The sequence below is a fragment of the Bos taurus genome, chromosome 21 (genome assembly GCF_002263795.3).
Source record: "Bos taurus isolate L1 Dominette 01449 registration number 42190680 breed Hereford chromosome 21, ARS-UCD2.0, whole genome shotgun sequence".
NCBI lineage: Eukaryota > Metazoa > Chordata > Mammalia > Artiodactyla > Bovidae > Bos > Bos taurus.
This window is the reverse complement of record NC_037348.1, coordinates 902,290-928,378: the sequence shown is the minus strand read 5'-3', so window position 1 is coordinate 928,378 and position 26,089 is coordinate 902,290.

The following is a 26,089-nucleotide window of genomic DNA, read 5'->3' as shown; positions in this document are numbered from 1 at the left end:
TTCCGTAAGGAAAAGGTGTCATTAGGCACCTTTTCTGAGCCATGTTCGGAATGGTAAGTTTTTAGCTGTTTTCCTACTTTCTCCCAGACATCTAAGTTAACAGAGCCTTCGTCTGGAAACCAGGGACAGTGCTCTTGTACAAAGGAAAAAAATGATCGAATGGTAGATTTTTAAACTTTGATTCCTCTTTTATTTAATAACTGTAAAATTACTCCTATAAAGAGCTGTCTTTCATTTGATTCAGTGTTTACCCATGTCAGAAAATTAAGTATAATAGAAGTAAAGCTTTTAGCTTTTAAAAGCTCAGGCTTTTCTTTTGCCTTTTAACATCAGAAACCATTTTCTTCTCTCTAAGTCTAAACTCTTTAACACTTTCAACACTTCCCACTCCTCTCAACCCTGTCTATTCTACAGGGGGGTCTGCAGCACCCTGAGTGGGGTCCTAGCCATCCTGCAAACTGGAAGAACAATAGGGCTGATGACCCAGATTGTTCCGAGAAGGGGTGGCAATAGGGCTGATGACCTTGATTGCTTTGGGAGCTTACCTTCAAATAGCCTGTCTCAGACGCCACCTGCCGGGGTCCAGCCCCGGCTGATCCAGGGTATTCGAAGGAGAGACGGCGTCGGCGACCATGTAATTTAAAATATTCGTCAAAGATATAAAGAATAATAGAATGAGGATAGCTCAGTGAGGAAATTCAGTGGAGAAAAGAGGCTGAATAATTCAGCCAGAAGGTGAGAGAAAGAACGACATGGGGAGACCAAGCTTTGTGAACAAGGCCCGCACTTTATTTTCCAAAGTAGTTTTTATACCTTAAGTTATGCATAGAGGATAATGGGGAAGGGGTAGAGTCAGGCAGTAAGCCAGGCTTTCTTCCTGCAAACTTATCATATGCAAAATGTTTAGGTGATTTGCATCATCTTCTGGCCCGGAGCCTGTTAACATTATAAGACCCTTTCTTCAGAAACTTATTTTCTCTAAATGTGAGTAGTCAGGCGCCACCCTCCAAAAGCATTAAAGTTGCATTCCTATAGGGCAAAGGTGTGGTGGGCTGTAACAAGAAAATAATTAACTCAAGGGTCCAAGGTTACAAACATTAAAGGTACTACTTACACCAATTATATTAGTCAATACACTGCAGGGACACAGCAGGTAAGGGATATGGAGACTTAGCAGCAAACATTGGCCCAACAAGTGAAAACCCTTCACCAATACAATTCTAATCAATCTTTTTAACTGCTCAAAGGAATCTGTATTTAGACCAGTTTAGAACATCTCATGCCTCTCACAGTTTGGAGGCTCTGAGCAATCACATGTGGCCAGAAAAACCTATTCAGGCAGGCTAGAGGACTTCCAAAGGAGTTTGCAGGTTGAAACACTATCACACCCAGAAACTGTATTAACTGGAGCTATAAGTTAACTCTTTTTTCAGAGAAAGGTAGTCGGGGACAGCCCCCCCGTAAAGTCAGAGGTGTAGGTGAGAGCACAAAGCAGAAGTAGGCAGACCTCTGGTTTTGGGGGTAGATGCTCGAGAATTTCCAGGGGGACTCCTGAGGCTCGATCCCGCCTTTGCGTATGCCCAGCCTCCTTCCTCATGACCTTTGCCATGGACGGAGCTCGCTCCTAGCATCTCCCCCTTTTTATTTCTTAAAACAGCCAGATGCAGCTCAGTCGCGAGTTTCTGAATGTTCCTGCTGAAGAATCCTTGACAATACAAGAAGAATGATTATGAGAAGATTAGACAGAATGTTTTTTCCAGAAATAAAGTTAGAGAAGGTGTGAAAAAAGTCATTAGCTGCTCCAGCGGTGGTAAAATCCAGTCGAGAGTGTTTCAAGGTCTGTATTTGATTATGAAGTTTCCCTAAGTCCAGGCCAATGTCAGAGCTGTTCCAAACACCTGGGATATGATTTTTGATTTTTTTCCCATTCGTAATCTGTCTGGTTTACCTTTAAAGATGTCACGCATATCCACCGGTAATCAGCGTGGCATGACAGAGCCATTTTCACTTTTAAAGCTTGTAACTCAGTCCCAATATGCATTATTGCCTCTTCCAAGGCATCTACTCTCATCTCTAATTTCCTATCTATAGCTTCCTGTGTTGCTAGAGTTTAGAGAAACATTTTAGACATGGTATCAACATATTGGGCAGTATGCACTTGTTGAGTCAATGATATTGCTGCCACAGTAACAGAAGTATTTGCTGCTATCAAAGCTGATATTCCTAAAATAAGTAAGGCCCACAAATCGCCGTTGTCACATTAAATCTTGTAGTTGTTGTAACACAGCGAGGCTGCAATTGTCATACCAGTGACTAGTCACTGTCACAGGGTGGGCGTTGTAGCACCACAAAGAGCAAACATTATATTGAGGGGTCAACAAGATGAAAGCATACATTGTTCACAAGTCACTATATTAGGTCCACCTGAATAATTCATGCATACATTAAGTCTCTTGGAGTCATTAGTAAAAAGAAAAAACATAAGGGGAGGGTAGACAAGCCAAATAGAATAAGTAGAATTGCTATCTGGGCGTATAAGGAAACAGGAGCAGTAGCAGCAAGGGTTCTCCAAATTTCAGGTTGCCAATAGGTCTGTTTCTTAGTTGTATAAGACAGCATAGGAGGACAAATTGATTACGATGCCTTCTAGTGCATGTATTGGCCAAGGAAGAGAATCCTATCCCAATCCTCGAATCTGCCCTCAAATGTATCATTGGCCAATGGGTCCTCACCTGGATTCGGGTTGCTCCAGTCCTGAATAGTATAATCTCCACCTCCTGGTATCCTATAATCAATCCTTGAATCATAAGTACAAGATGTCCAAGTCGGACACCCTGTACGACTGTCTATGTGTTCCATACTTTGTCTGAAGGAACAACCTTATAACAATTCGGATATTTTGGTGGAGATTTGAAATGCCAGGTTACATTAGGGGTCAAGAATCCCGGGCATTACGAGCCAATAATACACAAGCTGACCGATGACGTGAAGACCAGGAATCTGTTATAATTATTTTTTTAGAGGCCCCAACACATCCTTCTTTGGTGAGGGTAAATAAAGCTTCTAGGGTCATTGGGGAAGTTAAAGCAAACAGGGAAATCACCTGTTAATCCCCTGAAGGTATAATTGAAGTTAATAGGATATTTATCTCTAGTGTAAGAAGTATAGGATCCTCCCAAGAGCAGAGGTTGGTCTGTGTTGACCCGTATAGGCACATTATTCCAAGTAATAACTTGGAAAGTTGGAGGATCTGGGAGATATGCCCAATATTTGGTTGGAATAGGAGAGGCGCTTACCTGACAGGAAAGCAAAGCAAGCATGACAATAAACATTTTCTCAGGAGAAGCTGGAGATCCCTGTAAGGAAGCTATTTCCCGTGCCTGGGGGCAGAGTGTTTTTATTTGTCCCCAAGTGGGTATGGAGGCATTCCGGGTCGCCTGAGTCAGGCGGCTTGACACCCTTTTTGTGAAGCAAAGGATCGGGGGGAGCAATATCCTGTATGTGAAGTTGAGACATCTGTTTTGTGGGCGGATCCATTCCCTGCTCATCCGGGATTCCTGATGTCAGTTGCTCCGATGTCAGTGATGTTTCCTGTGCTGGCGGGGGGATCAAGGGCAGAGAAGGCCCCTTCCTCTTTCGGGGTCACGGCGGCCATGGAATCCGGTATCCAAGGGGCTGAGACATGGCGAATCAATCTATCTGGAACCCAAATTGGAGAATCTGCGTCCTGTGGAAAAATACAAGCATATCCTTGACTGCTGCTTAACAATGGGTCGGAACCTTTCCATTGTCAGGAAAGGAGGTCCTTCCATTTAACTAATGGTTTTGCATTCAGCTGCTCCGGGCACCAATGGCGAAGCATTGCAGTAATTCCATCTGAATCAGTATTTAAAATATTTATTACAAAAAGAGCATGTTGCAAGAGGTGATGGGGAGAACTATATTTAAACTCCCCTTCTTTTAGTTTTTGAATTTGAGTTTTTAACATTTGATGTGCTCTTTCCACAATGGCTTGTCCTTGTGGATTATAAAGGGATGCCTGTATTATGTTTAATTTGAAACTTTAGACAAAATTCCTGAAAAGACTTAGATGTGTAAACAGGAGCATTATCGGTTTTCAAGGCTTTTGGCAGACCTATATATGAGAAACAAGTAAAGAGATGTTGTATTACATCTTTAACTGCTTCCCCTGTATAAGCAGTTGCAATAACAACATAAGAAAAGGTATCTACTGTTACATGAACAAAAGACAATTTTGCAAATGAAGAGATTTGAGTTTACATCCATCTGCCAGAGTGCATTAGGTTTAAGACCGCAAGGGTTAACTCCCATAGGTAAACTATTTACAGTAGGGGACAATGAGAACAGGAACGAACAATCTCCCGAGCAGATTCTTGAGGAATCTGAAATTGATATCTTAGCGCAGTAGCATTTTGATGGTGGAGTGAATGAGAAGCTCGGGCTTCTTCAAAAGCAGAAGCCACTGTGACCTTAGTTAGTGCATCTGCCAGGTCGTTTAAGGCATTTAAAGGTCCAGGCAACCCAGAATGAGCCCGAATGTGGCCAATAAAATATGCTCGGCTTCGTTTCCAAATTTGCTGCTGCAGTTTAGTTAAGTGAAATATTGCAGTTTTGTTCTCGGGCAGGACCGCAGTCTCAATGTCTGGAAACAGCCTGACCACATACTGAGAATCAGAGTAAAGGTTAAATTTCTCCTCTGCAAGCATAACAAAGCCTCTATAACAGCTGTGAGTTCAGCTCTCTGGGCCGAAGTCTCCTGCATATGTAAAACTTTATGCTGATCTTTTGTAACTATAGAAGCTCTACCATTAGCAGACCCGTCAGTAAAAACCATTTGAGCATCTGAGATGGGAGAGTATTTACATCTAACAGGGAAAATAACCGGGTGTTTAGACATAAAATTTAGCAAAACATGTGAAGGTAAATGATGCAGAACTTGGCCAAAATAATTTCCTATAGCAATCTGCCAATCCTCATCAAACATTAGAAGAGCATCAAGTTGTTCTTTATTATATAGAATTACAATTTCTGCTGGTTCTTTACCAAACAATTCAATGCTACGTTTTCTCCCTTTCAATATCAATGTAGCTATCAGTCCTGGATAAGAGGCCACTACTTTTTTAGCCTGGGCGGGGAGATGGACCCATTCTAGGAGGCCGTTTTGCCATAAAACTCTCGTAGGTGCTGTTGGAGTAGCTAGGCAGAGGAATTGCCAATTTGTTTGTAAATTAACTCTTTTTGCACAGCTATCAGATAAAGCTGCTTCCACTTTTTCTAAGGCCTCCTGAGCCTCAGCAGTTAATTGTCTCTTAAAAGTTGGATCAGGATTCCCACGTAAAATGTTAAAAAGAGGTTTTAATTCAGCAGTGGTTAATTTTAAATAAGGTCTGATCCAATTAATGTCGCCTAAAAGTTTTTGATACTCATTTAAAGTAACAAGGTGATCTTTTCTCAATTTTAATGGGGCATGAGTCACAGTTTCTGAATGATAACCCGTCCTAAGTAAGTTACGGGCGGATTGACTTGAATTTTCTCTGGGGCAATTTTTAAGCCTCTGTCTGTTAATGCCTGGGTTAAATCCTGGAGGACAGTTTGTAAATGAGCTCTATCAGGGTGAGCTATTAAATATCATCCATATAGTGAATCACATAAAGTTGTTCATATTTAGCCCTAATATCTTCTATAGCTGCCTTAACAAATTTTTGACATAAAGTAGGGCTATTTTTCATTCCCTGGGGCAACACTTTCTATTGAAACCTTAAGTGAGGCTGTTTAAAATTTTCTGCTGGTAAACTAAAGGCAAATCGCTTTTTATCCTCAGCATTTAAGGGGATGGTGAAAAAACAGTCTTGCAAATCAATTACAATAATATTATATCCTTCTGGGATGGCTACTGGGGAAGGAAGCCCAGGTTGTAAGGCCCCAATGTCTTCCATAGTGGCATTAATAGCTCTTAAATCTTGTAAAAGTCGCCACTTGCCAGATTTTTTTCTTAATAGCCAAAATAGGAGTATTCCAGGGGCTATTGGAGGGCTCAATATGTCCCAATTCTAGTTGTTCAGAAATTAACACTTTGGCTGCCAGTAGTTTTTCTTTAGTCAGAGGCCATTGTTCTACCCACACCGGGTCCTGAGATTTCCATGTAATGGGGTCAGCAGCAAAAAAAAATGGCCTCCATCAAAAATTTGGATACCCTAATCCAGTATGGAACTTTCGAGGAGCCAGGCAAATTGGCTCAGTTATTCTTGTCTACTGTTTACCTAACCCTTTTTGAGGGGTCATAGCCCATTTGTAGGATTTGAAAAGTTACTTTATAATCAGGGCTAAAAAGTAATATGCCCATTTTAGACAGCACAGCTCTCCTCCACAGGGAAAAGGGGAGTGAAGGAATTACATATGGTTGGAATGTTCCACGGGTATTCTCAAATTGCCAGTCTAAAATTTTAGCACTTTTAGCTACTGCAGGAGCTCTTCCTATGCCCACCAAATCATTTTCAGTAGTATGTGTGGGCCAGTAACTGGGCCAGTCTTTCCCAGAAATACAAGAAACGTCTGCTCCTGTATCTAATAGTCCTTCAATAGACTTGCCACTAACAAGAATAGATTTCATAGGACACTTCTTAGTAATTTCTGTTACCCAAAAAGCCATGTCACTAGATCCAAATCCTTTGTCCTGCCTTTCATTTTGCTTGGCTGTTTGCCCAATTGCATTATGATAAGGCAAAAGTAAAAGTTGGGCTATTCTCTGTCCCTGATGTATTTTGGAAACTTTTAGTCGGGGGTGAAATCATTATCTGAATTTCTCCTGTATAATCTGAGTCAATTACTCCAGGAATAATTGTAAGACTTTGTATAGCTAAGGAACTTCTGCCTCATATAATTCCTACCAGGCCTGTCGGTAACGGACCTTTAACTCCTGTAGGGATTTTTATAGTGGGGCTATCTGGTGTTAATATTGTTGAGGTGGTGGAACTGAGGTCCAGTTCTCCGCTGCCTGGGGTTGCTCTGATGAGCTCTGCAATGGGACGAAGGGAATGAATGGGTTCAGTGAGGCTGCCACAGTCGTTGTCGGGGCCTGGGGCTGGCCCCTCAACCCGTTTCCCGACTGCTGGTTGGGGCCTAAAAAGGCTCCATTTCTATGAAATCTTGACCTACAGTCCCTTGCCAATGATATCCTCTCTGGCAGTGAGGGCAAAGAGACCTAGGATTAATGGGCAGGGGGGCAGGGTTTTGTGGAGCAGACACAGCCGGTTGGGCTGGATTAGGCAGATAAGAACAGGGTGTTCTTTGAGGGCAGTCATGAAAAGTGTGTCCCTTCTGGCCACAGGAAAAACAAGTTCCAGGGAATGCATTCCTGCCTTGGTTATTGGTATCACCTTGTAATGGCTTATTTTTGTTAGTAAAAAAAGATTGGACTGCCTGCTGATAAGAGTTCCCTTTTATCACTGCAGCTATAGCAACACCCTGTAGCATTGACGGTCCTACATCTGCACACTGTTTCATATAATCAATTAAAGATCCAGTTCTTCTAACAGGGTGCAATATAGCCTGGCAGGTAGAATTAGCATTTTCAAAGGCCAAGTGTTTTGTTAACAGTTTAGCTGCCTCAGAGTCAGAAATTATTCTCTGGACAGCTTCTGAGAGTCGTGAGACAAAATCTTCAGGACTTTTGTTTAATATCAGATAGAGTGGCACCTGATGCCTTACCATCGGGCAATGAGCACCAGGCAGTAAAGGCACAATCAGCCACCTGTTGTATAGCAGTCCTATCTAATTTCATCTGTTCATCATACGAGGGGTAGTCAGCCTGTCCAAGTAATATAGGTTCAGTGATATGTTTAAAGTCTCCATTTTGGTTAGAAAAAGCATATATACGAGCGAGATCATCATATTAAGATTTCCAAAGTATAAAATGTCCTCCGGACAGGCAGGCCCTAGCAATTAATTTTCATTCTCGAGGTGTTAACCATTGGCCTGTTAAATTTTCTACTAGCTGCATCGTATATGGGGCTTTAGGCCCATATAAAATACATGCATTTTTAAGTTCTTTTACCAAATGAAAAGAAACAGGCTCCCAGTCGATAGCCTTTTATTCTCTTTCATCATTGTCAAAAATTAAAGGGAAACAAGCCTGAAGTTGGGTATCGAATTTCTCGCCAGGGGCAGAAAAGGTCTGTCTCCGTGGGATCGATATTGGAATTTTCCCACTTCGATAGGGAGGTGACAGCAATAATGCAGGTTTAATAGGACCTGTACGGCTTGGTATGGGAGGTGGTATGGGAGGTGGTGTGGGGGGTGGTATGGGAGGTGGTATGGGAGGAGGTGGCAATGGCATAGGTTCCACATTCTCTGCTCTGTACTCTGGAGCTCTTTGAACTGTTTGATATCCAGAGGTTACATATGGATTAACTGGGAAGGTCTCTTGGGAATCCCTAGGGGCATATGGCCTGATGGGAGACGTTTCCCTTAAGTTCTTTGGAGCTGATGGTTTGACAGGGGAAGTTTCTCTTAGGCCTTTTGGGGCATCTTTGTTTAAGAGATGCTGATCTTCATCAGAGTGATATTTAGCTGTTATCTCGTCTAAATTCTCTTTTTCTTTTGGGGAAGGCTGATCTTGTTTCTCATCCATATCTTTAAGTTGTTCCTGAGTAGTCATGGCTGCTAACATTTTTCTTAGTTGCCAATAGTCAGGCGGGTCTTCGTTTTTCTCATTTTCCTCAGGTTTAACTACAGTTTCGACCTCATTTTCCTCTTTACTTAGTTTTTTTTATTTTTTATTTTTTTTATTTTTAAACTTTACATAATTGTATTAGTTTTGCCAAATATCAAAATGAATCCACCACAGGTATACATGTGTTCCCCATCCTGAACCCTCCTCCCTCCTCCCTCCCCATACCATCCCTCTGGGTCATCCCAGTGCACTAGCCCCAAGCATCCAGTATCGTGCATCGAACCTGGACTGGCATCTCGTTTCAAACATGATATTTTACATGTTTCAATGCCATTCTTCCAAATCTTCCCACCCTCTCCCTCTCCCACAGAGTCCATAAGACTGTCCTATACATCATTGTCTCTTTTGCTGTCTCGTACACAGGGTTATTGTTACCATCTTTCTAAATTCCATATATATGCGTTAGTATACTGTATTGGTGTTTTTCCTTCTGGCTTACTTCACTCTGTATAATAGGCTCCAGTTTCATCCACCTCATTAGAACTGGTTACTCTTTTAGATTCAGGGGCAGGTTTAGCTACAACATTTTTTTCACTATCCCTTTTAAGATGTACTTTTTCTGAATCCGGGGCAGGGTCTAAGACATCTCTAATGATATTCCGTAAGGAAAAGGTGTCATTAGGCACCTTTTCTGAGCCATGTTCGGAATGGTAAGTTTTTAGCTGTTTTCCTACTTTCTCCCAGACATCTAAGTTAACAGAGCCTTCGTCTGGAAACCAGGGACAGTGCTCTTGTACAAAGGAAAAAAATGATCGAATGGTAGATTTTTAAACTTTGATTCCTCTTTTATTTAATAACTGTAAAATTACTCCTATAAAGAGCTGTCTTTCATTTGATTCAGTGTTACCCATGTCAGAAAATTAAGTATAATAGAAGTAAAGCTTTTAGCTTTTAAAAGCTCAGGCTTTTCTTTTGCCTTTTAACATCAGAAACCATTTTCTCTCTCTAAGTCTAACTCTTTAACACTTTCAACACTTCCCACTCCTCTCACCCTGTCTATTCTACAGGGGGGTCTGCAGCACCCTGAGTGGGGTCCTAGCCATCCTGCAAACTGGAAGAACAATAGGGCTGATGACCCAGATTGTTCCGAGAAGGGGTGGCAATAGGGCTGATGACCTTGATTGCTTTGGGGAGCTTACCTTCAAATAGCCTGTCTCAGACGCCACCTGCCGGGGTCCAGCCCCGGCTGATCCAGGGTATTCGAAGGAGAGACGGCGTCGGCGACCAATGTATTTAAATATTCGTCAAAGATATAAAGAATAATAGAATGAGGATAGCTCAGTGAGGAAATTCAGTGGAGAAAAGAGGCTGAATAATTCAGCCAGAAGGTGAGAGAAAGAACGACATGGGGAGACCAAGCTTTGGTGAACAAGGCCCGCACTTTATTTTCCAAAGTAGTTTTTATACCTTAAGTTATGCATAGAGGATAATGGGGGAAGGGGTAGAGTCAGGCAGTAAGCCAGGCTTTCTTCCTGCAAACTTATCATATGCAAAAGTTTAGGTGATTTGCATCATCTTCTGGCCCGGAGGCCTGTTAACATTATAAGACCCTTTCTTCAGAAAACTTATTTTTCTCTAAATGTGAGTAGTCAGGCGCCACCCTCCAAAAGCATTAAAGTTGCATTCCTATAGGGCAAAGGTGTGGTGGGCTGTAACAAGAAAAATAATTAACTCAAGGGTCCAAGGTTACAAACATTAAAGGTACTACTTACACCAATTATATTAGTCAATACACTGCCAGGGACACAGCAGGTAAGGGATATGGAGACTTAGCAGCAAACATTGGCCCAACAAGTGAAAAACCCTTCACCAATACAATTTCTAATCAATCTTTTAACTGCTCAAAGGAATCTGTATTTAGACAGTTTAGAACATCTCATGCCTCTCACAGTTGGGAGGCTCTGAGCAATCACATGTGGCCAGAAAAACCTATTCAGGCAGGCTAGAGGACTTCCAAAGGAGTTTGCAGGTTGAAACACTATCACACCCAGAAACTGTATTAACTGGAGCTATAAGTTAACTCTTTTTTCAGAGAAAGGTAGTCGGGGACAGCCCCCCCGTAAAGTCAGAGGTGTAGGTGAGAGCACAAAGCAGAAAGTAGGCAGACTCTGGTTTTGGGGGTAGATGCTCGAGAATTTCCAGGGGGACTCCTGAGGCTCGATCCCGCCTTTGCGTATGCCCAGCCTCCTTCCTCATGACCTTTGCCATGGACGGAGCTCGCTCCTAGCATCTCCCCCTTTTTATTTCTTAAAACAGCCAGATGCAGCTCAGTCGCGAGTTTCTGAATGTTCTGCTGAAGAATCCTGACAATACAAGAAGAATGATTATGAGAAGATTAGACAGAATGTTTTTTCCAGAAATAAAGTTAGAGAAGGTGTGAAAAAAGTCATTAGCTGCTCCAGCGGTGGTAAAATCCAGTCGAGAGTGTTTCAAGGTCTGTATTTGATTATGAAGTTTCCCTAAGTCCAGGCCAATGTCAGAGCTGTTCCAAACACCTGGGATATGATTTTTGATTTTTTTCCCATTCGTAATCTGTCTGGTTTACCTTTAAAGATGTCACGCATATCCACCGGTAATCAGCGTGGCATGACAGAGCCATTTTCACTTTTAAAGCTTGTAACTCAGTCCCAATATGCATTATTGCCTCTTCCAAGGCATCTACTCTCATCTCTAATTTCCTATCTATAGCTTCCTGTGTTGCTAGAGTTAGAGAAACATTTTTAGACATGGTATCAACATATTGGGCAGTATGCACTTGTTGAGTCAATGATATTGCTGCCACAGTAACAGAAGTATTTGCTGCTATCAAAGCTGATATTCCTAAAATAAGTAAGCCCACAAATCGCCGTTGTCACATTAAATCTTGTAGTTGTTGTAACACAGCGAGGCTGCAATTGTCATACCAGTGACTAGTCACTGTCACAGGGTGGGCGTTGTAGCACCACAAAGAGCAAACATTATATTGAGGGGTCAAACAAGATGAAAGCATACATTGTTCACAAGTCACTATATTAGGTCCACCTGAATAATTCATGCATACATTAAGTCTCTTGGAGTCATTAGTAAAAAGAAAAACATAAGGGGAGGGTAGACAAGCCAAAATAGAATAAGTAGAATTGCTATCTGGGCGGTATAAGGAAACAGGAGCAGTAGCAGCAAGGGTTCTCCAAATTTCAGGTTGCCAATAGGTCTGTTTCTTAGTTGTATAAGACAGCATAGGAGGAACAAATTGATTACGATGCCTTCTAGTGGCATGTATTGGCCAAGGAAGAGGAATCCTATCCCAATCCTCGAATCTGCCCTCAAATGTATCATTGGCCAATGGGTCCTCACCTGGATTCGGGTTGCTCCAGTCCTGAATAGTATAATCTCCACCTCCTGGTATCCTATAATCAATCCTTGAATCATAAGTACAAGATGTCCAAGTCGGACACCCTGTACGACTGTCTATGGTGTTCCATACTTTGTCTGAAGGAACAACCTTATAACAATTCGGATATTTTGGTGGAGATTTGAAATGCAGGGTTACATAGGGGTCAAGAATCCCGGGCATACGAGCCAATAATACACAAGCTGACCGATGACGTGAAGACCAGGAATCTGTTATAATTATTTTTTTAGAGGCCCCAACACATCCTTCTTTGGTGAGGGTAATAAAGCTTCTAGGGTCATTGGGGAAGTTAAAGCAAACAGGGAAATCACCTGTTAATCCCCTGAAGGTATAATTGAAGTTAATAGGATATTTATCTCTAGTGTAAGAAGTATAGGATCCTCCCAAGAGCAGAGGTTGGTCTGTGTTGACCCGTATAGGCACATTATTCCAAGTAATAACTTGGAAAGTTGGAGGATCTGGGAGATATGCCCAATATTTGGTTGGAATAGGAGAGGCGCTTACCTGACAGGAAAGCAAAGCAAGCATGACAATAAACATTTTCTCAGGAGAAGCTGGAGATCCCTGTAAGGAAGCTATTTCCCGTGCCTGGGGGCAGAGTGTTTTTATTTGTCCCCAAGTGGGTATGGAGGCATTCCGGGTCGCCTGAGTCAGGCGGCTTGACACCCTTTTGTGAAGCAAAGGATCGGGGGGAGCAATATCCTGTATGTGAAGTTGAGACATCTGTTTTGTGGGCGGATCCATTCCCTGCTCATCCGGGATTCCTGATGTCAGTTGCTCCGATGTCAGTGATGTTTCCTGTGCTGGCGGGGGGATCAAGGGCAGAGAAGGCCCCTTCCTCTTTCGGGGTCACGGCGGCCATGGAATCCGGTATCCAAGGGGCTGAGACATGGCGAATCAATCTATCTGGAACCCAAATTGGAGAATCTGCGTCCTGTGGAAAAATACAAGCATATCCTTGACTGCTGCTTAACAATGGGTCGGAACCTTTCCATTGTCAGGAAAGGAGGTCCTTCCATTTAACTAATGGTTTTGCATTCAGCTGCTCCGGGCACCAATGGCGAAGCATTGCAGTAATTCCATCTGAATCAGTATTTAAAATATTTATTACAAAAAGAGCATGTTGCAAGAGGTGATGGGGAGAACTATATTTAAACTCCCCTTCTTTTAGTTTTTGAATTTGAGTTTTTAACATTTGATGTGCTCTTTCCACAATGGCTTGTCCTTGTGGATTATAAGGGATGCCTGTATTATGTTTAATTTGAAACTTTAGACAAAATTCCTGAAAAGACTTAGATGTGTAAACAGGAGCATTATCGGTTTTCAAGGCTTTTGGCAGACCTATATATGAGAAACAAGTAAAGAGATGTTGTATTACATCTTTAACTGCTTCCCCTGTATAAGCAGTTGCAATAACAACATAAGAAAAGGTATCTACTGTTACATGAACAAAAGACAATTTTGCAAATGAAGAGATTTGAGTTACATCCATCTGCCAGAGTGCATTAGGTTTAAGACCGCAAGGGTTAACTCCCATAGGTAAACTATTTACAGTAGTGGGACAATGAGAACAGGAACGAACAATCTCCCGAGCAGATTCTTGAGGAATCTGAAATTGATATCTTAGCGCAGTAGCATTTTGATGGTGGAGTGAATGAGAAGCTCGGGCTTCTTCAAAAGCAGAAGCCACTGTGACCTTAGTTAGTGCATCTGCCAGGTCGTTTAAGGCATTTAAAGGTCCAGGCAACCCAGAATGAGCCCGAATGTGGCCAATAAAATATGCTCGGCTTCGTTTCCAAATTTGCTGCTGCAGTTTAGTTAAGTGAAATATTGCAGTTTTGTTCTCGGGCAGGACCGCAGTCTCAATGTCTGGAAACAGCCTGACCACATACTGAGAATCAGAGTAAAGGTTAAATTTCTCCTCTGCAAGCATAACAAAAGCCTCTATAACAGCTGTGAGTTCAGCTCTCTGGGCCGAAGTCTCCTGCATATGTAAAACTTTATGCTGATCTTTTGTAACTATAGAAGCTCTACCATTAGCAGACCCGTCAGTAAAAACCATTTGAGCATCTGAGATGGGAGAGTATTTACATCTAACAGGGAAAATAACCGGGTGTTTAGACATAAAATTTAGCAAAACATGTGAAGGTAAATGATGCAGAACTTGGCCAAAATAATTTCCTATAGCAATCTGCCAATCCTCATCAAACATTAGAAGAGCATCAAGTTGTTCTTTATTATATAGAATTACAATTTCTGCTGGTTCTTTACCAAACAATTCAATGCTACGTTTTCTCCCTTTCAATATCAATGTAGCTATCAGTCCTGGATAAGAGGCCACTACTTTTTTAGCCTGGGCGGGGAGATGGACCCATTCTAGGAGGCCGTTTTGCCATAAAACTCTCGTAGGTGCTGTTGGAGTAGCTAGGCAGAGGAATTGCCAATTTGTTTGTAAATTAACTCTTTTTGCACAGCTATCAGATAAAGCTGCTTCCACTTTTTCTAAGGCCTCCTGAGCCTCAGCAGTTAATTGTCTCTTAAAAGTTGGATCAGGATTCCCACGTAAAATGTTAAAAAGAGGTTTTAATTCAGCAGTGGTTAATTTTAAATAAGGTCTGATCCAATTAATGTCGCCTAAAAGTTTTTGATACTCATTTAAAGTAACAAGGTGATCTTTTCTCAATTTTAATGGGGCATGAGTCACAGTTTCTGAATGATAACCCGTCCTAAGTAAGTTACGGGCGGATTGACTTGAATTTTCTCTGGGGCAATTTTTAAGCCTCTGTCTGTTAATGCCTGGGTTAAATCCTGGAGGACAGTTTGTAAATGAGCTCTATCAGGGTGAGCTATTAAAATATCATCCATATAGTGAATCACATAAAGTTGTTCATATTTAGCCCTAATATCTTCTATAGCTGCCTTAACAAATTTTTGACATAAAGTAGGGCTATTTTTCATTCCCTGGGGCAACACTTTCTATTGAAACCTTAAGTGAGGCTGTTTAAAATTTTCTGCTGGTAAACTAAAGGCAAATCGCTTTTTATCCTCAGCATTTAAGGGGATGGTGAAAAAACAGTCTTGCAAATCAATTACAATAATATTATATCCTTCTGGGATGGCTACTGGGGAAGGAAGCCCAGGTTGTAAGGCCCCAATGTCTTCCATAGTGGCATTAATAGCTCTTAAATCTTGTAAAAGTCGCCACTTGCCAGATTTTTTTCTTAATAGCCAAAATAGGAGTATTCCAGGGGCTATTGGAGGGCTCAATATGTCCCAATTCTAGTTGTTCAGAAATTAACACTTTGGCTGCCAGTAGTTTTTCTTTAGTCAGAGGCCATTGTTCTACCCACACCGGGTCCTGAGATTTCCATGTAATGGGGTCAGCAGCAAAAAAAAATGGCCTCCATCAAAAATTTGGATACCCTAATCCAGTATGGAACTTTCGAGGAGCCAGGCAAATTGGCTCAGTTATTCTTGTCTACTGTTTACCTAACCCTTTTGAGGGGTCATAGCCCATTTGTAGGATTTGAAAAGTTACTTTATAATCAGGGCTAAAAAGTAATATGCCCATTTTAGACAGCACAGCTCTCCTCCACAGGGAAAAGGGGAGTGAAGGAATTACATATGGTTGGAATGTTCCACGGGTATTCTCAAATTGCCAGTCTAAAATTTTAGCACTTTTAGCTACTGCAGGAGCTCTTCCTATGCCCACCAAATCATTTTCAGTAGTATGTGTGGGCCAGTAACTGGGCCAGTCTTTCCCAGAAATACAAGAAACGTCTGCTCCTGTATCTAATAGTCCTTCAATAGACTTGCCACTAACAAGAATAGATTTCATAGGACACTTCTTAGTAATTTCTGTTACCCAAAAAGCCATGTCACTAGATCCAAATCCTTTGTCCTGCCTTTCATTTTGCTTGGCTGTTTGCCCAATTGCATTATGATAAGGCAAAAGTAAAAGTTGGGCTATTCTCTGTCCCTGATGTATTTGGAAACTTTTAGTCGGGGGTGAAATCATTATCTGAATTTCTCCTGTATAATCTGAGTCAATTACTCCAGGAATAATTGTAAGACTTTGTATAGCTAAGGAACTTCTGCCTCATATAATTCCTACCAGGCCTGTCGGTAACGGACCTTTAACTCCTGTAGGGATTTTTATAGTGGGGCTATCTGGTGTTAATATTGTTGAGGTGGTGGAACTGAGGTCCAGTTCTCCGCTGCCTGGGGTTGCTCTGATGAGCTCTGCAATGGGACGAAGGGAATGAATGGGTTCAGTGAGGCTGCCACAGTCGTTGTCGGGGCCTGGGGCTGGCCCCTCAACCCGTTTCCCGACTGCTGGTTGGGGCCTAAAAAGGCTCCATTTCTATGAAATCTTGACCTACAGTCCCTTGCCCAATGATATCCTCTCTGGCAGTGAGGGCAAAGAGACCTAGGATTAATGGGCAGGGGGGCAGGGTTTTGTGGAGCAGACACAGCCGGTTGGGCTGGATTAGGCAGATAAGAACAGGGTGTTCTTTGAGGGCAGTCATGAAAAGTGTGTCCCTTCTGGCCACAGGAAAAACAAGTTCCAGGGAATGCATTCCTGCCTTGGTTATTGGTATCACCTTGTAATGGCTTATTTTTGTTAGTAAAAAAAGATTGGACTGCCTGCTGATAAGAGTTCCCTTTTATCACTGCAGCTATAGCAACACCCTGTAGCATTGACGGTCCTACATCTGCACACTGTTTCATATAATCAATTAAAGATCCAGTTCTTCTAACAGGGTGCAATATAGCCTGGCAGGTAGAATTAGCATTTTCAAAGGCCAAGTGTTTTGTTAACAGTTTAGCTGCCTCAGAGTCAGAAATTATTCTCTGGACAGCTTCTGAGAGTCGTGAGACAAAATCTTCAGGACTTTTGTTTAATATCAGATAGAGTGGCACCTGATGCCTTACCATCGGGCAATGAGCACCAGGCAGTAAAGGCACAATCAGCCACCTGTTGTATAGCAGTCCTATCTAATTTCATCTGTTCATCATACGAGGGGTAGTCAGCCTGTCCAAGTAATATAGGTTCAGTGATATGTTTAAAGTCTCCATTTTGGTTAGAAAAAGCATATATACGAGCGAGATCATCATATTAAGATTTCCAAAGTATAAAATGTCCTCCGGACAGGCAGGCCCTAGCAATTAATTTTCATTCTCGAGGTGTTAACCATTGGCCTGTTAAATTTTCTACTAGCTGCATCGTATATGGGGCTTTAGGCCCATATAAAATACATGCATTTTTAAGTTCTTTTACCAAATGAAAAGAAACAGGCTCCCAGTCGATAGCCTTTTATTCTCTTTCATCATTGTCAAAAATTAAAGGGAAACAAGCCTGAAGTTGGGTATCGAATTTCTCGCCAGGGGCAGAAAAGGTCTGTCTCCGTGGGATCGATATTGGAATTTTCCCACTTCGATAGGGAGGTGACAGCAATAATGCAGGTTTAATAGGACCTGTACGGCTTGGTATGGGAGGTGGTATGGGAGGTGGTGTGGGGGGTGGTATGGGAGGTGGTATGGGAGGAGGTGGCAATGGCATAGGTTCCACATTCTCTGCTCTGTACTCTGGAGCTCTTTGAACTGTTTGATATCCAGAGGTTACATATGGATTAACTGGGAAGGTCTCTTGGGAATCCCTAGGGGCATATGGCCTGATGGGAGACGTTTCCCTTAAGTTCTTTGGAGCTGATGGTTTGACAGGGGAAGTTTCTCTTAGGCCTTTTGGGGCATCTTTGTTTAAGAGATGCTGATCTTCATCAGAGTGATATTTAGCTGTTATCTCGTCTAAATTCTCTTTTTCTTTTGGGGAAGGCTGATCTTGTTTCTCATCCATATCTTTAAGTTGTTCCTGAGTAGTCATGGCTGCTAACATTTTTCTTAGTTGCCAATAGTCAGGCGGGTCTTCGTTTTTCTCATTTTCCTCAGGTTTAACTACAGTTTCGACCTCATTTTCCTCTTTACTTAGTTTTTTTTATTTTTTATTTTTTTTATTTTTAAACTTTACATAATTGTATTAGTTTTGCCAAATATCAAAATGAATCCACCACAGGTATACATGTGTTCCCCATCCTGAACCCTCCTCCCTCCTCCCTCCCCATACCATCCCTCTGGGTCATCCCAGTGCACTAGCCCCAAGCATCCAGTATCGTGCATCGAACCTGGACTGGCATCTCGTTTCAAACATGATATTTTACATGTTTCAATGCCATTCTTCCAAATCTTCCCACCCTCTCCCTCTCCCACAGAGTCCATAAGACTGTTCTATACATCATTGTCTCTTTTGCTGTCTCGTACACAGGGTTATTGTTACCATCTTTCTAAATTCCATATATATGCGTTAGTATACTGTATTGGTGTTTTTCCTTCTGGCTTACTTCACTCTGTATAATAGGCTCCAGTTTCATCCACCTCATTAGAACTGGTTACTCTTTTAGATTCAGGGGCAGGTTTAGCTACAACATTTTTTTCACTATCCCTTTTAAGATGTACTTTTTCTGAATCCGGGGCAGGGTCTAAGACATCTCTAATGATATTCCGTAAGGAAAAGGTGTCATTAGGCACCTTTTCTGAGCCATGTTCGGAATGGTAAGTTTTTAGCTGTTTTCCTACTTTCTCCCAGACATCTAAGTTAACAGAGCCTTCGTCTGGAAACCAGGGACAGTGCTCTTGTACAAAGGAAAAAAATGATCGAATGGTAGATTTTTAAACTTTGATTCCTCTTTTATTTAATAACTGTAAAATTACTCCTATAAAGAGCTGTCTTTCATTTGATTCAGTGTTACCCATGTCAGAAAATTAAGTATAATAGAAGTAAAGCTTTTAGCTTTTAAAAGCTCAGGCTTTTCTTTTGCCTTTTAACATCAGAAACCATTTTCTCTCTCTAAGTCTAACTCTTTAACACTTTCAACACTTCCCACTCCTCTCACCCTGTCTATTCTACAGGGGGGTCTGCAGCACCCTGAGTGGGGTCCTAGCCATCCTGCAAACTGGAAGAACAATAGGGCTGATGACCCAGATTGTTCCGAGAAGGGGGGGCAATAGGGCTGATGACCTTGATTGCTTTGGGGAGCTTACCTTCAAATAGCCTGTCTCAGACGCCACCTGCCGGGGTCCAGCCCCGGCTGATCCAGGGTATTCGAAGGAGAGACGGCGTCGGCGACCAATGTATTTAAATATTCGTCAAAGATATAAAGAATAATAGAATGAGGATAGCTCAGTGAGGAAATTCAGTGGAGAAAAGAGGCTGAATAATTCAGCCAGAAGGTGAGAGAAAGAACGACATGGGGAGACCAAGCTTTGGTGAACAAGGCCCGCACTTTATTTTCCAAAGTAGTTTTTATACCTTAAGTTATGCATAGAGGATAATGGGGGAAGGGGTAGAGTCAGGCAGTAAGCCAGGCTTTCTTCCTGCAAACTTATCATATGCAAAAGTTTAGGTGATTTGCATCATCTTCTGGCCCGGAGGCCTGTTAACATTATAAGACCCTTTCTTCAGAAAACTTATTTTTCTCTAAATGTGAGTAGTCAGGCGCCACCCTCCAAAAGCATTAAAGTTGCATTCCTATAGGGCAAAGGTGTGGTGGGCTGTAACAAGAAAAATAATTAACTCAAGGGTCCAAGGTTACAAACATTAAAGGTACTACTTACACCAATTATATTAGTCAATACACTGCCAGGGACACAGCAGGTAAGGGATATGGAGACTTAGCAGCAAACATTGGCCCAACAAGTGAAAAACCCTTCACCAATACAATTTCTAATCAATCTTTTAACTGCTCAAAGGAATCTGTATTTAGACAGTTTAGAACATCTCATGCCTCTCACAGTTGGGAGGCTCTGAGCAATCACATGTGGCCAGAAAAACCTATTCAGGCAGGCTAGAGGACTTCCAAAGGAGTTTGCAGGTTGAAACACTATCACACCCAGAAACTGTATTAACTGGAGCTATAAGTTAACTCTTTTTTTCAGAGAGAGGTAGTCGGGGACAGCCCCCCCATAAAGTCAGAGGTGTAGGTGAGAGCACAAAGCAGAAAGTAGGCAGACTCTGGTTTTGGGGGTAGATGCTCGAGAATTTCCAGGGGGACTCCTGAGGCTCGATCCCGCCTTTGCGTATGCCCAGCCTCCTTCTTCATGACCTTTACCATGGGCAGAGCTCGCTCCCAGCAGTTCGTCTAGTCAAGGCTATGGTTTTTCCTGTGGTCATGTATGGATGTGAGAGTTAGACTGTGAAGAAGGCTGAGCGCCAAAGAATTGATGCTTTTGAAATGTGGTGTTGGAGAAGACTCTTGAGAGTCCCTTGGACTGCAAGGAGATCCAACCAGTCCATCCTGAAGATCAGCCCTGGGATTTCTTTGGAAGGAATGATGCTAAAGCTGAAACTCCAGTACTTTGGCCACCTCATGAGAAGAGTTGACTCATTGGAAAAGACTCTGATGCTGGCAGGGATTGGGGGCAGGAGGAGAAGGGGACGACAGAGATTGAGATGGCTGGATGGCATCACTAACTTGATGGACATGAGTCAGGGTGAACTCTGGGAGTTGGTGATGGACAGGGAGGCCTGGCGTGCTGCGATTTATGGGGTCGCAAAGAGTCAGACAGGACTGAGCGACTGAACTGAACTGAATACAGGGATCCAAGATTCCTGTACTAGTCAGGGAACTAGATCCCACATGCCACAACTGAGATCCAGAGCAACCAAATAAAAAAACGAAATTATAACATAAAAACGTCATAGACAGCATAAATAAACACAATGTTATCCATTGCCGGGGACCAGCCCCGGCTGATCCAGGGAATTCGAAGCGGGGACAGCGTTGGAAAGGATCAGGAAACAAATGCTTAATTAAACGTTTATTAAGGATATAAAGAGTGGTGAAATAAGGATAGCTCAGCGAAGAAATTCAGTGAAGAAAAGAGGCTGAATAAAATTCCAAAGCAGGGAATTTACGTCACCTACGAAGGCCGCAGGCGTCCTCCCGTTCTCCCGAAGGAGAGGAGACACTAAGGCTTCCCCGGTCAGATCTTAGAAGCCCAGGCAAAATTAGTAGGCTTGACGAGCTTCCCTGCCTCAGAGGAAAAGTTCAGCTAGAAGGTGAAAGAAAGAACGACACGGGGAGACCAAATTCCGGTGAACAAAAAGACATACTTTATTTTACAAAGTAGTTTTATACCTTAAGTTGTGCATAGAGGATAATGGGGGAAGGGGTAGAGTCATGCAAAGACAGCAGTTCCTGATCCTTATCGAAGTCAGGCTTTCAAACTTACCATATGCAAAAGTTTAGGTGATTTACATCATCTTCTGGCCAGGAGGCCTGTTAACATTTTAAGAAACTTATTTTTCTCTAAAGGTGATTATTCTAAAGTCAGGCGCCAGCCTCCAAAAAACACTGGAGAAAGTTGCATTCCTATAGGGCAAAGGTGAGGTGGGCTCAATCAAGAAAAGAATTAACTCAAGGGTCCAAGTTTACAAACATTGAGGCAACTGCTTACATTTCTATACATCCATTATATCAATCAATACAATGCCAAGGACACAGTAGGTAAGGGATATGGAGACTTAGCAGCAAACATTGGCCCAACAAGTGAAAAACCCTTCACCAATACAATTTCTAATCAATCTTTAAACTACTCAAAGGAATCTATGTTTAGACAGTTTAGAACATCTCCTGCCTCTCACAGTTGGGAGGCTCTGAACAATCACATGTTGCCGGAAAAAACCTATTCAGGCAGGCTAGAGGACTTCCAAAGGAGTTTGTAGGTTGAAACACTGTGACACCCAGGAATTATTAACTGGAGCTGTAAGCTAACTCTTTTTTTCAGAGAGAGGTAATGGGGGACAGCCCCCCATAAAGTCAGAGGTGTAGGTGAAAGCACAAAGCAGAAAGTAGGCAGACTCTGGTTTTGGGGGTAGATTGCTCGAGAATTTCCAGGGAGACTCCTGAGGCTTGATCCCACCTTTGCGTATGTCAAGCCTCCTTCCTCATGACCTTTGCCAGGGGCGGAGCTCGCTCCCCACAATCCATATATTTCTAATGAATTTTATAAAGAGTGTGTACATTTACTTTTAAGGAAAAGACTTGAACATTAACAGAAATAAATTAAGGAAATTTAAAAACAAATAAAAAGTAACCGAAACTTACTATGCCAAACAATAGGTGTCAGACACAGAGGAAAATACATGATCCGATCTATATGAAATCCTAGAAAAGTAGATCTAATCTTTAGAGATCAGCAGATTATTGGCTGCCTCTTGTTGATTAAAGTGGTTAGGAAAAGGACAAAAGAATATTTGAGGTGATGGATTCATTCTGTATCTATTACATATATAGGTAATCCTCAACCAACACAGATGTGAGCTGCACAGGTCCTCTTGCACCTGGGTTTTTTGATAAATACATACAATGACATAACCCATGATTGTTGAATCCACAGATGTTAAACTGAGGCTACAGAGGGCTGACTGTAAAGTGTACACATTATTTTTGACTACATGGAGGGTCTTAATAATTTTTGCTTTCAAATAACTAAGTTTTCTAAAGGGAATGGTGCTCAGAGATATAAATTGTTACTTTCATCTCCACCTTCCTACTTCCCATCTTCATGTTGAAATTTAAGAGATGCCTCAAGTTCAGGCAAGTCCATATACGTGACTTGTCACTTCCCGTCTGTTCCACCAGGGGCCTCCCCCATAGTTGTCACTGTTTCTTGTTTCTCAGTCCCAAACAATGGTGTCATTCTTGGCTATTTCCTTTCCACCAACTCCAGATACAAAGATATGAATTGAAGAAAAATAAAGTTGATTCTGTCTTTCAAATGTATCTAGTCTTACCCATATATAAGCACTTGCTTTATTACACTACTAGTACCAGTCAGCAGTGAAGTGGATTTTAAGTCAATGGTGCTTTATTAACTGCCCATGTGCTTCTGCTGCTGCTGCTAAGTCGCTTCTGTCGTGTCCGACTCTGTACGACCCCATAGATGGCAGCCCAACAGGCTACCCCGTCCCTGGGATGCTCTAGCCAAGAATACTGGCATGGGTTGCCATTTCCTTCTCCAATTCATGAAAGTGAAAAGTGAACATGAAGTCGCTCAGTTGTGTCCAACTCCTAGCAACCCCATGGACTATGGCCTACCAGCATCCTCTATCCATGGGATTTTTCAGGCAAGAGTACTGGAGTGGGTTGCCATTGCCGTCTCTGAACTGCCCATGTAGATGAAATAAAATCAGTCCAACGGAAGTCAGTTCCAAGTGAATAGTGGATCTAAATGGGATGGTAAGAAAACCTGGAAGAAGATATAGGGGAATATCTTCTTAATCTCAGATAGGCAAAAATCCAAAGACAGGAAATTGTGTCTACTTTCTTCATGCTGCATCTCCAGTGTAGATGCCCATTATTAACAGAAGGAACCTAAAGGAAACTTTATCACCTTCTGGAGAAATCTACACATATGCAAGTACTTGAGTCATTGTGAAGACATACAGTGTTCTTAATAAGATTGAATGTGAGAAATGTCACTTCTTATTAGTCTAACATCTAATGCAATCCTAATTAAATAACATTCAGAGTGATTTTCAGGATAAACTGAGTCTAAGCTTCACACAGGAAAACTGAGCAAGAATACCTCAGGAAACCCCTGAGGGGAAAAACTCAGGTCAAGTGATGAGGTGTCATAAGGCCTACCAGGAGATGAGACAGATTTTAAAGCCATGATTATTATTTTGTTGAAGATTTCAGGCCACTGTGTAATAAAAAGTGCATTACTGCCTCATGAACCACCACTAAAAATACTGCCAATTATTTAGGTTCTGACTTGTTAGGTGCCTCCCAATTCAGAGATCTCAGAAGTGTGAAGATATATGTGCCTTGGACTGGCCTTGAAGCATGGATTCTTAGAGAGATAAAGCAAACAATGAAAAAGCCAATATAGACTCCCAAACATGCATAATTTTAGTAGAAGATTAACATAACATTTCAGATAGTTGGGAAAAGGGAGATCTTTTCTTGACTGATAGTGAGAAAACTAGGTAGTCATCTAGGAAAAGATATTCTTGTCTCACACTTTATACACAGACACACACACCCTACAGCTGGCCCAAAGGTGTGCAACCAAAAGCCAAGAGACAAACAATTGTGTAGAAGCCAACGGATAACAATTATTACATCCTCAGACTAGGAAGGCCTTTCCAAATATGTGAAGAATCTGCAAGCCACACAAACTGATAATCTGACTGCATAAAAACGAAGCCCAGTGGTGAGGCCAACACTGTCCCAGAACTGAAGTGAAAATCCAAAAGGTAAGATTGGAGGTAGCCTATCCCCCAGCCCCAACACATCCTGTTTTTAGAGTCCTCATTCTCCCCAGAACCCCACCTACATAGCTGGTGTTGTTCCAATTTATATGGGACCTCACTCAGTTCCTAGAAGAGGCTCACTTTATATAGAAAGCAGGTTGAATGGTGTCCCCGAAAGATCTGTGCTCCAGAAACTGTGAAGGGATCTTATCTGAGAAAAGGGTCTTTGATATCCATTGACTTGCTCCACAAAGGGCTGCTACAAACCATAGATTTGTTTAAAACATTTTTTTTTTCAAGGGAATGATGTGTGAAGGCAATAAATCAAGACTCAATAAACCAAGATATGCCTGCGCTTAGTGCAGCCTAGGAGGATGCCTCGGTGCCCCCTACCCACTGACCTCACAGAGAAGGGACATACAGTATTGCAATGTCAAAATCTCTTGGAGCTGGCCTGTTCTCTGCCTCCCCTGATGTCCTACAAGCTCTTCTGCTCTTAAGGGGCTCTTAAAGTAACAGCTCTATTGAGATAAAATTCATATTAACATGCAATTCATCCATTTAGAGCTTACAAATCAGAGGCTTTTATTATATTCAAAAATAGCCATTACACTATGTACTTTCAGAAACTTTAAACACCTCAAGATGAAAACCAGGGAACTTCCCTGGTGGCCCAGTGGTTGAGAGTTCACCTTGAAATTCAGGGGATTCAGGAACCAGAATCCTACATGCCATGAAGCAACTGGCTCTACGCCCCACAACTACTGAGGCTTGCACACTCTGGAGGCCATACAACAAAACTGGAGTCTGCATACCACAGCAAGTGTTCTGGCAAAATATAGTGAAAATCCAACATGTAGCAACTATGTCTTGACAAAACCAAACTTAAAATTAAAAAAAAAAGAAATATCGTACTTAAGAGTGTTTAAAACTTTAATATTTTTATAGAAATATTTTTAAATTCTAAGGTGCTCTACAACTTTCAAAAGGTTCATACATGATTTCACCTAATCTCCTATATTCCCATAATAATACTTTTTTCTCCCCCACCCCTATATTACTCTCCCCACCACTATATTTTTTAGATATATAAAATCATGAACTGTGGGAAACACACACACACACACAGAAATTGATGTAGTGTGCCATCCTAACATGGGAGCTTGATCCTTGACTTCTTTAGTGATTACTGAGGCTGAACATCTTTAACTTGCTGAAGATTTGTGTGTCTTTGGAGAAACGTTTATTTAACTTCTTTGTGCATGTTCTAAACAGGTTGTTTATGTTCTGTTTTAGGAGTTCTCAGTGTTAAAGGTACAAATCCCTTATAAGATGTGATTTTATCACACTAGACTTAGTGTTGGGGTTGCTCAGCATGGTCAGTGGTCACTATGGACTTAGCCCCTCTGTGCTCACATTCCCTGTCCTCAAAGAATCATGCATGGTTCACTACAGAGAACCTTCTGAGGGCACTTCTGTACACTAGAAACTGGCAAAGGCCAAATGCAAGCAGAAGACGCAGAAAAGGAAACCTGCCTCTAGGGTGCTCCACAAATTGCCAAAGCTCTAAAGTCCCTGCTACTTGGGATTTTGAAAAATGCTTCTTAATATGTAAATGGAGAGAGGAGGC